Here is an 11165-nt window from a genome sequence, read left to right as displayed (position 1 = left end):
GACATTAATGCTTCTAGTATGGCTGTAATCGTCGGGTTAACTTCAACTTCACACCTCTATAGAGGAGAAATTACAGATGAGTGATTTGAAGCTATCAAGAGAAAAACACTTTTATCATTTTATATGTTTGGTTTTGATTATTTCTTTGATTATTTCCACTTTACTAACTCCGATGTGGGGCAGCTTGCCAGACAACCTAATCACCAACATATTCTTCCACACATGGTGCTTTGTTTACACAAGCCTGACGGTAACTCTACTTTTACTGTCTTCTGAAGACATCAGACAGCAAAAATACAACTATAGAGTACACTGGAGTCCATTACATGGACATGAGTCATTGCAGCAGTGTAACCAAAATGTAGATTGCGTTTCAACTCCCCAAAATTAACTAAAAAGAGACTAGCCAGACTGAGCACTACACTCTACAGTAAGACATGTGATGCATCTCTGCCACTGCCATTTCACTCATTGGGTTCTGACCAGTTCCTGTATAAAATATCAGGCCTATTGATGTTCAGTGAAAGAAATGATACCTCATGATTGAGAAGCTCAGACTAGCTTAGTGTTTAGCAACTGTCCTGAAACGAAATTAAGCTTTTGTTTTATGTATAGATTCTTAATAGATAAAGACATGCAGCAGTGAGGAGGAGAGACTTTGAGCCAAATGTCTCTCCTGCAGTGCCCATTTCAAGGCAAACTGATTAACCAAGTACAAACTCTTCATATAGTTCCACTGCATTAAGAGACTTAGTGGGCCCTGAGCAGTATGGCAGCTGCATTTATATAATTCCAATGAATAGCAGGAATCAACAGGCATCTGCATATATGCATTCACTGTACATGTTATTAGCTATACCTGTTCAATACTCATAACCAAAATATCTAATGGGCCAATCACTTGGCAGCGATCCATTGCATTCATTCATGTGGACATGGTCAAGACAGCCAACTGGAGTTCAAACAGAGCATCAGAAGAAAAGAAAGGTGATTTATGAGACTTTGAATGTGGCGTGGTTGTTGGCAAGACAGGCTGGTGTTCTGAATGCACAGAAAAAGAGAAAAGGATGATGGTCAGACCACTTCAAGTCAAATATGCACTCATTACAACCAAGGTATGCAGAAGAGCATCTTTCAATGCACCTCACATTAAACCTTGAAGCAGATGATCTACAGCAGTCACAAAGCTCAAATCATCTCAAACTGGTTTGTTGAACATAAAAATGAGCTCAGTGTACTCGAATGGCCTTCACACTCACCAGATCTCAAGCCAACAGAGCACCTTAGGATAATTTACACCATGGATGTGCAGCCAACAAATCTGCAGCAATTTTGTGACGTTCTCATCACATTATGGATCTCTTGGGAATGTGATGAGTAGCTAGCAAGGTGTACCTAATAAAATGCTAATGTCTCTGCTCACATGTAAAACAAATGCCATTACAACAAGTAAAACCATATCAATATAACCAGAGAAGCCCCTGAACGGGCCAGGACGCTAATGGTCTGTGCAATGAAATGTAATGTGTAACGTGATGCTCGTAAGTGCTAGCTTTGAGCATAGCTAGCAATTAGAGGATGAGTATGTGGGGACACAAACCATTTGATGTTGTTGTCTACTCCATCTCCCAAATATGCACATACTAAAGGAGAGACAAAGCTTCACACAAATAAACAAAGTGACTCCTTCCAGGTGTAATTTCTGAGCTCACTTTTGGTCAAATTTAAAAACAACTACTCATTTGCATGATCCATATAAATGCTCTAAATGTAGTTTTGTTCAAGTGTTTCCATCAATTAATACAAATTATGCATAGTCTTGTAAAGTCACAGTGTGACACTTAAAGCGAGATAAGCTGTTTTGGGGTTACTCTCATCATGAAAAAGAAAACTCCTCAAATTTAGTGAGTGATGGCTCCACAAATGAAATGAAAAATGAGCAATCTTGGCTTCAATGAGTAGCTTGGATGAAGTTTAAAATGCAATAAGTGTCCTTATCCCATCGCCAGACTGGAGTGAGATTTGAAAACCTCAGCCCAATCAAAACTGTAAATTAGAGAGCAAACAGGAACCTTACAACAATGAGTCATTAGCCACTGTTATTGAACCTGTTATAAAAAAATCAACTCTAAACTCTAGGCTAGCAAATTTGCTGCAACAGAAATGAAGCACAACAAATCTGCATCCTTTTAGTCATCATCATCAATCTTCACTGAATGTGCCACACTCCACAACCTTTGAAAAATTGCTGCAGACTGAATTTTAATAACAGATACAGGGATCTCTAGAGTGGAAAGTGTTAACTTTTATTAATGACATTGGAAACACTTTTAATTAAAAAATAATATCACGGAAAAAAACAATAACAAAACTGTGGCATAGACCTGACCTTTATATGCAAATTCCACAAAACCGAATCTCCGCTAGAACAGAAGATAAAGTTCTGTAGGTTTACATTTTACCTCATAATAAATATTTTTACTTCTTTTTAGATTTGGATTTTACTTTTGGATCATTCACTACATCTCGGTCACTAAAAATAGATTTAAACATACAGACACTGAAGCTGTGAAAGCTTTATTTATGTATATGTTATATGGGAACGTGGCTGCAGGTCTTTGGCCTCTGGCCCTGTGCAAGATTACTGTGATTGGATTGGCATGGTCACAAAGTTGGCACAGATTACTTGGCTGGCACAGGATCCTGCCGAGGCATGTTGGGAAATAAAGACATCACTGAATGTGAATTGCCACCAAGAAGAAGAGGGCAGGGGAGGGAGAGAAAGCACAAACGGGAGAGACTGGGAGGAGGAATGTCTGCCATCCCTCATCCTTATGCCGGCAGATCCAAGTTCCACCCATGATGTCTGTGTCATTCTGAAACTTTCTTTATTATTTCATTTATTTTTATTCATTATTGTTGATATTTCTTTTCTACTGCATTTATGGGACAGATCCCTGCTTTTGCCTGATGAAGCCACGATCTGCTTTGACTAATTTCTCAGGGGAAAATGTCTTTCTTGTTTCTTTCAGCCAAAAACCGCAAAAGGGCTAGAACAGCCTGCACAGCCCTGAGCTATAAGAACAGAGAGGAAAGCAGGAGGGAGATGGGCTTAACAGTAAAGTAGGTGAAAATGAAAAAAAAAAGGAACTATATGAGGATTCAGGGCTGAGAGAGGCAGGGAGACAGAGCGTGTTGCAGGATGTTCTTTCGATGAGCTGATGAGGTTTCTTGCTGAATAATATCCTTCCTCTGTGCCGGCACTAATGAAATCAGAGCTGTGATTATTGTTGACCCTGTCCATGGGTTATGACTGAGGTTTGTTCTATTTAAAATCATATTTATTACCCTGTTAGTATGTGTAGCCTTTGAAACACACATCATATCAGCGAGCACTGATTGCAGACATGTTGATGTGCTCCGTGCAGTTTTAGAGCTTCGTTAGCTATAAAAATGGGACTCGAGGCAAAGCAACGCAGTGGGATTTGTAATTGATTTAGAAAGTGCCACGACACAACTGCAAAGGTCAGACTGGTAAATGCTCGCCCTTTGCTGACATCCGCTGGATTTTATCGTATATCTGTCTGTTTGGAAATGAGCCCTTGAATTTACCCAAATCAATTTCCAGTGATGTGCGCTCATGCTTTTATATCCTGAAGAGCAACATTTTAGGGACTTAGTAAAAGGGGAACTTAGCGTCTGATCTGTGCGAATGAGAACATTGTTTCTGAAAATGTGTGGATTTAGAGCATCCGATTGCTGCCTAAATCCAAATAGCACTGGCGTGGCACTGCAATCTTAATTTAGTTTGAGTGTTTAGGAGCTGTTTAACCACAAAAGCTGATCGTCTTCACAGTAGTTGGCAGCCTCCTTTTTCAAAGTCTATAATGCCAACATCAGGGCAGCTCTAGTGAAGCAATTAAGGATTAAGTGTCTTGCTGAAAGGCACTTTTAACTTCAGCTTCTGTGTGGAAGAAACACTAACTGTTACTGCAAACTGCAATGCCAGAAAGACATCGAGGCTTTCTATCAGTGCCGTAAAACCAAACCAGATTCAAGGCCCATATCATTCACCTTTTTAACAAGTTAATATAAGTGTCTCATGCAATCAGACCCAGGACTGTTTTTACGTCTGTAGCTCTAATCACATTTGAGCTGCTGCTGTCAAAGCAAACTTTTTTACACGTGACAGAGAAATGCACAAAAGTGAACAATACAAAGGAGGTTGTCTGGTTAGTTAGTCGCATTAAAAGCTGACCAGAGGAGGGGTGTGGCTCACCTTGGAAGTTAATACATTTCGGAATCTATCCGGGATTATTTGGAAGTTCTCTTTACCACTGTGAGCTAAAGATAGGGCACATATCACTGACCAGTTATGGTCGAGATATCCTTCTGCACGCTTTTCACCTTTAGCGCAAGTATGCAGACTCAGATTACACTCAGTTGTTTTTAAATATAGCTGAAATCACAGCATGTAAATTGGTTGTTTATAGGTTTCAAACACCCACTCTATATCTGACATCTGGCTATGTCCATCTATATAACAGATGGACATACATGCATAGTCAAAATAGGACAGTGACCTCCTTGCAACCAAGAGAAAGACAAATGGTGGTTGTCAGATGATTGCTCTGATTTTTTTTTTTATCATGCAGCGACCGATTTAAAGTAGTTGCCAGAACGGGACCAACGGGTCGCTCCGAGGTTGAAGGTGCAGCACCCTGAACCTCTGGACAACTAATGGCAGTCATAGAACAAGTGCAAAGGTCACTTGGTGGGAGGCATCCGGTCTCCAAACTACTGTGGTCTGACTTTGACTGATTGCAGTCACTCTAAAACTGATAGGAGAAAGTTTGCAAATACTTGCTGTCTAATAATAGTTATAAACAGAGACTGTTTGCCAGCATGTTACAATCAATCATCCTACCCAGTAGAGTCCATGCAGACCCCAGAGAGAATTTTGAATTTTTTTATTCCATTTTCAATTGTTTTGTCAGTTATTTTGTTCCTATTGATGTCAGAACTTTGTTTTCTATTTCTGCTTTGATTAGTGCTTTTTAAAAATGCAACTGTTTTGAGGTCCCAGTGGAACCTAGTCAAAAACACACAATTCCACCTACGGAGTTTTAATAAACTGAAATCAGTTTGGGTAGTAATTTAAAGCCTCACATAGTATTAACAGATGTAGGAGTACTTTGTCAATAATTTTTAAGAAGACTCAGATTGATCTTCCCACACTGGAAGCCATCAACAGCAGATGTTGCTCGGCATACCTGAGATATCTGGGACATGCTCGGGGTCATGCCACACATGGAAAGGAGTCAGCAGTGAAAACATCACCTGCAGATGTGACTGTCCAACAGTAACATCAGAAAATCTACTCAACAAAGTTTGCTCCTGAATCACAAGAAGGCAACAACTGTTTGCTGTGCCACCAAGCCTTCATCATAGCATCAGGCAAACTGTGTGCTAAAACTGCCTGTAGTGTGTGTTAGCTCGACCTCCACAACCATAGGGAAGGCTTGGTTTGCCAGCAATAAATGAGATTCATTCCTGGCGAGTGCTCGACCTGGTTATGGCTGCTTTTTGTTGCTTTATGGACAGAATTTCTAGGTACAGCCGAGGGTGGAGGGTTTTGGGAGTCGGTGGTCCAGATTGCAACGAGGTGGTTTGAGTGTGAAGCGGTTGGAATGAGAATGAGCACCTTTAAATCGGATGCCGTTGTTGTTAGCTATTAAAATCACTGCATGAAAGGCTATTATTTGAGGGCCCAATGCTTCCACTTTTTTCCAATATTGAAGACCGCATTGAAAAACGGTTATTTTATGTATCAGACCACAAAAAGATGCTCCTCTGCCACTGCCTAACAGTTTTAGCTCATGTTATTGTGTGACACTGCTGCTTGAACTAATGTCTTAACTCACTCGTGTGTTAAAGTGGCAGTAGGGGGTCACTAGAGTCATTAGGGTTCACCATCAGGGTGGAAATCACTGCTTATCAGTCCAAAGATTCACAGATTAATTTGTTTCTGCATGTGTGGTTAGTAGCAACGGTGCTTTTCTCAGAAAGACTCGTTCCTACATGCAGTTAGGATGCCTTCAATGGTAACTTCAGAGTGTTTTCAGGTTGAAGCAGGCTCGAATTCAGCTGGATGCCAGCCAATCATTCACTTCCACTGCATAATTCCAATGCTTATTCACTAAAGCTGAGAGAGCTTATCTTGAGTGACAGATTAGCTTGGACTTTCTGGGGCAGGCAAGACATTCAAGTTTCATCATCTTTGTGATTTATGGTCTGTTTTTGTTTGCGTACAGTGTAGCGTAGGCACTCTTTCTGACAGACACTTTCTGGCAGGCTTTCGTAAATGTCACTGCATCGAGCTACCTAGGTAAACCCCCTTGCACCAATGCGTTGCTTCGTTCAGCAGAGTCAGACCTCACCTGCATTTCTTGTCTCTTACTAGCTCGGTGCCTCACATCACCAAGACAGATTGGCGTGTGTCAAGAGAGTCACTAGCTGAAAACCTCTTGAGAGTGAAATATGTGTAGTTTTGACTTACAGACTTGAAAGGAGACAGAGCAGAGCAGCATATACTTCAGGAAGCCGTATACAGGTCACAGCAAGCTAACCTGCTTTGTCTTTTAGAATCTTTAACCCTGACATCCTCATACTCTGAAGCCTTACTGGCATGCACATAAAAAAATAACCAACTTTTACGATATATCTGCACAAACTATAAGGCTTTGCATTTGAGGCTGCGAAGAGCTAGGAGGAAATGATTGTGAAGAGGGGATAGATTGGAACGTATTAAAGTATTAGAACTTTCTTCTCGTGAATGCGTGGGCAGATATGAGAGGGCAGGAAGTTCACAGGAAGAGAAAAAAAAGGGAGTGAAGCAGAGTTTAGACGAGATCAAGAGCAGAACTAAGCACATGAAACCAGTTCGATCCTTTGGTTAATTCAGCTGTGTGTATCTGACCTGGCTTGACTAGCCTGTTGTGGCGCCTCAGGAAAAATAACTCAGACATGCAAAACTGAGTTTAAAAGGAAGGTTCAGGACATGTCTCATTTATTTATGCTACATAAACTGTGATTGAAATGTGCAAACAGATGGGCAGGGACACAATCCGACAACGTTTTGGCATCACCGCTTTGTGGCCTTAGCCGACACTGAAATCCCGCACTAGCGCCTTGCCAGAAGGAAAGTCGAGATGCGCTTGGTCCTACAAACAACATCCACATTGTTGCAGGGAATTAAAACCCTCAAAAATGTGTTTGATGGCAGTTCAAACCTTTTTCCTAGTTTTGACGTTTTAATCTGACATTTGGTGCATGTTGAATGTATTGAAAACACCGTTCTCATATGAAGACTGGCTGCACCGACTCTTCCCTGAAATGGGAAGTTCTCATTCATATTCCAGGCATGGAATACAGGTATGTGGCACAGGCTTTGGGTTAATCAGTGTCTTTCTCCTGATGCCTGGTATGTCTTTTAATCCTAACAGTATTTAGCCTGCCAAGGCAATAAGTCATTGGCTGGATTAACACTTGCCCTGGTGTAGAACTGAGCACGTGTGTGTGCATGTTGGCTTAGGTGAAAGTCTAGCTTAACTATTTCTTGTAAATTAGGTGCTTAAAAGCGTTGGCATTAGTGTCCAGTTATAACTGCTGCCACTGTTCTCTGCTATATTTCAGAAACTGGCTGCAGGGATTGAGTGCGGCTGTTGAGAGATGATGTGGCTCTTGGCTTAAGTTCCCTTTTATCCTGCAGGTGCTGATGGAACTGAGGTCAGGGCTTAATGGAGGCCAGTCAAGTTCAAAACAAGAAATCTCTTCATGGATCTAGTTTGTGCATAATAGTTTTGTCCTCCTGAAATTCTAACTGTTCCGGCAAAGTGGGAAGCACAATGTTGTCCAAAACTCGCTTTCCAAATGATGGGGTCCATGTACATCTACTCACATTCACACCTGTCATATGTAAATGTTTCAGAGTCAAGATCAGTGTGATAAGATATGGCATGAGCTGGAAGCACACAGCACACAACTGTAGCTGATGTTCTTGAGGATTATATTGAGATGTTGTTTAAAAAAACAGAGTAAAATGATTTACTGACAGACAGAAAATATATCAAGAAAAATAATTGCTTATTTTGGATTTGATGACAGCAACACATCTTGGAAAAAGTTGGGATAGGGCCATGTTTAACACTGTGTAGCATCCTCTCGTCTTTTAACAGCAGCCTGTAAATGTCTGGGAACCAAAGAGACCAGTTGCTGAAATTTTTACTATTCTTTATAGTGTTTTTGGTTTTATGATGCTCCAAATGTTTTCAGTTGGTGAAAAGTCTGGACTGTAGGTTGGCCAGTTCAGCACACCGACTCTTCTGCTTCTTCTTGTAGCCCTGCTGTTGTGCCCGATGGAGCTTGAACCTCTGCTTGTGGATGCAAACTGTGTTCACTGACAGTGACACAATCATGTCTGTTTTGAATGCAGTGCAGACTGAGTGCGTGAATATCACAGGCATCCGATACTGACTTTCAACTTTGTCTTCTGCGCACAGAGATTTCTCCAGATTCTCTGAATCTTTTTTTGATATCATGTAGATGGTGAGATATTCAAAGTTGTTGCAATTGTATGTTGAGAAACATTATTCTGAAACTGTTCTTTCTGACCTGTGACCAGTTCATCTAATTTATTGTGAAATGCTCCTCCCCCATCCCAACCTTTTTCAATCACTTCACTGCCATCAAATTCAAAATGAGCTAATATATCTTCATGAAATAATCTCTGTTTAAACATTTGATATGTTTTCAAATTTCTATTGTGAATAAAATATGGGTTTGTAAGATTTAAAAATCATCTCGTTCTGTTTTTATTTACATTTTGTACAGCGTCCTGTCCTTATTTTGGGAACTGGAGTTGTAGTAGCACATGCTCTAAAAGTCTAATCTGTGTAGCATCACTCACATGGGACTCAACATTACATTGTGTGCCACATCTACATTACCTTGTAGTTGCATTTCTGGTGTGTCAGTCAAATTTCAGGCTTGCCACTGACCTTTTCCAGTCAGCTTGAGGACCTGGCGCTGCTGATGCTGTTGCTGGGGGAGGATGTTGGATGAGAAGATTGGAGCGGGTCTGACAGCTCATTGGTCACATCCACCAGCCACACCAAACTGAGCCGGAGGAAGGCACTGAATCTCTACCAGCCACTGACCTCCCTACAGTGGCACACGAGACATTTGGGACTCCTCCATGAATCAGGGTTTTTTGCTGAAGGCTAATTTCTTCTGTGTACATAATATGTCTTCTTTCATGCATTTACTTGTAGAAAAAACTCTTGAAGGCTCACATATACTCTTGAATCTGACCTCACTATGTTTCTGTGGCAGCCGTTGGACTAATATTTGCCAGCTGCGGGCCAACTGAACACTGTGTCACTGAGGAATCATCCAAATCCCTTAAGCTTTGAAAGTCCCTGGCAGAGGTTTCTGCAGAATGTTGCACAATATCTTAAAAAACAAAAACAAAACCTTTCTGTTAATGTCACAGGTATGATTTTCCAGCTAAAATGTGTATTAACAATTTTACTTCCCTTAACATGTGCATAGTAAATCTATCTACACACAATCATTTGAAATCCAAGTGGTTTTGACATCAACACAATAAATTATACAATGAAATCAAATTACTCTCGTGTAAGCAAATCATTAAAAAGTTTTACATTTTTTATTTTTTCCTCATCTCTAATTGTACTCTAATTTATGGCTGCAGATGAACTCCCACACTTGCATTTGATTTTATGCAAAGATCTTTTCTGTGAGTGTTGTTGTTTTATTTGCCATTTATCATTTTAGTCCTGGGTGGTGCAAATGAAATGAGGATAATAAAACCAATACTCTCTTTCCTCGTGTAAACTGTTATTTTCTACTAATGGGAATAAATATTATTTTATTGCCAGCAGATGCCTGAGAAAATAGAAAGAAAAGTAGGTTCTGAACCAGAAACATTCAAATTAACAAAACGTCTTATAAGCCTAAAAACACAGAGACTATTATCAATTTTAATGACTCTTAATAACTTTACATTTTTATATTCCCAACAGCAGTTTTAGTCATTGTTACTAGTAAGTGCAGCACTATGGAAATGGCAGTTATAGTAAGCAAGCAATGTTGCTGTACCACACTGTATAGCACATTCTGCGAGTAAAACTGTGTGATCGAAGTTTGCCCAAACGACATGAAAACTCACAATGTACAGACAGTTCCACACAAAGTCCAGCAACCTAAGACTCCTTAACCAAGGAAAAGAGGGAGGGTGAGGATTACTGTGAGAGCCATTATTCAAGATGAAAGAATGAGTATCCATGAATATATCACGAAGTTGGCCCCCCGGGGTACAGAGCTACCTGAGTGCTGCAAGGAAAAAGAAGACATACTCTGGAAGACACGCGCCTCCATGGGGTGTTTCATCGGCAGAAAGAAAAACTGGCTGACATCCTACCGGTTGCTAGAAAAGGATAGCATATTCCAACATTAGAACAGATCCACAGAGGCGGGAATCTGCCACAGCAGAAGGAACCCAGGGTGTAAGCTGTGCAACGTTTCCCCTGAGACTGTCCAGCATGTGGTAGCATGGACATAAGATAAATAATAATAATGTATACTTTATTGATGCCCATGGGGAAATTGCTCTCTCTGCAGCCACACCGAGGAGCAGTGTGTAGGGACACACTCTTAACAGGAGACTTGAGGAGCCAGGGATCGAACTACTAACCTTCTGATCAATAGGTGACCTGCTCCTGAGCTACAGCCACCCTCTGGCAAAGATGAGTAAGCTGTCGCTAGGTTTTGGATAAAGTGAACACTCACAAACCTGTCAACCCTGCATTTGAAACGTTGGCTACCATAGCAGTATAGTATTGCAACATGGCATTTGGGTCTTCTAACTAAAATAGGAAAATAGGAACATAAATAGTGCCATCATTGCCAGACCTGCTTGAACTTTGATCTGGGTCAGACCTGCTTGCTATGGGGGAAAGTGGTCAGAGGGCAACAGGACTAAGGCCCTGCAGGACTTCAGGCAGCTGCTGGACAACCAACCATACATAGTGGTGGTTGGCCAAGAGCCGAGGACAGAGGGAGCTTACATAGATTTATTAATT

Source organism: Aulonocara stuartgranti, assembly GCF_965226115.1.
Source record: "Aulonocara stuartgranti genome assembly, chromosome: 17".
Lineage (NCBI taxonomy): Eukaryota > Metazoa > Chordata > Actinopteri > Cichliformes > Cichlidae > Aulonocara > Aulonocara stuartgranti.
This window is presented reverse-complemented; position numbering follows the sequence as displayed.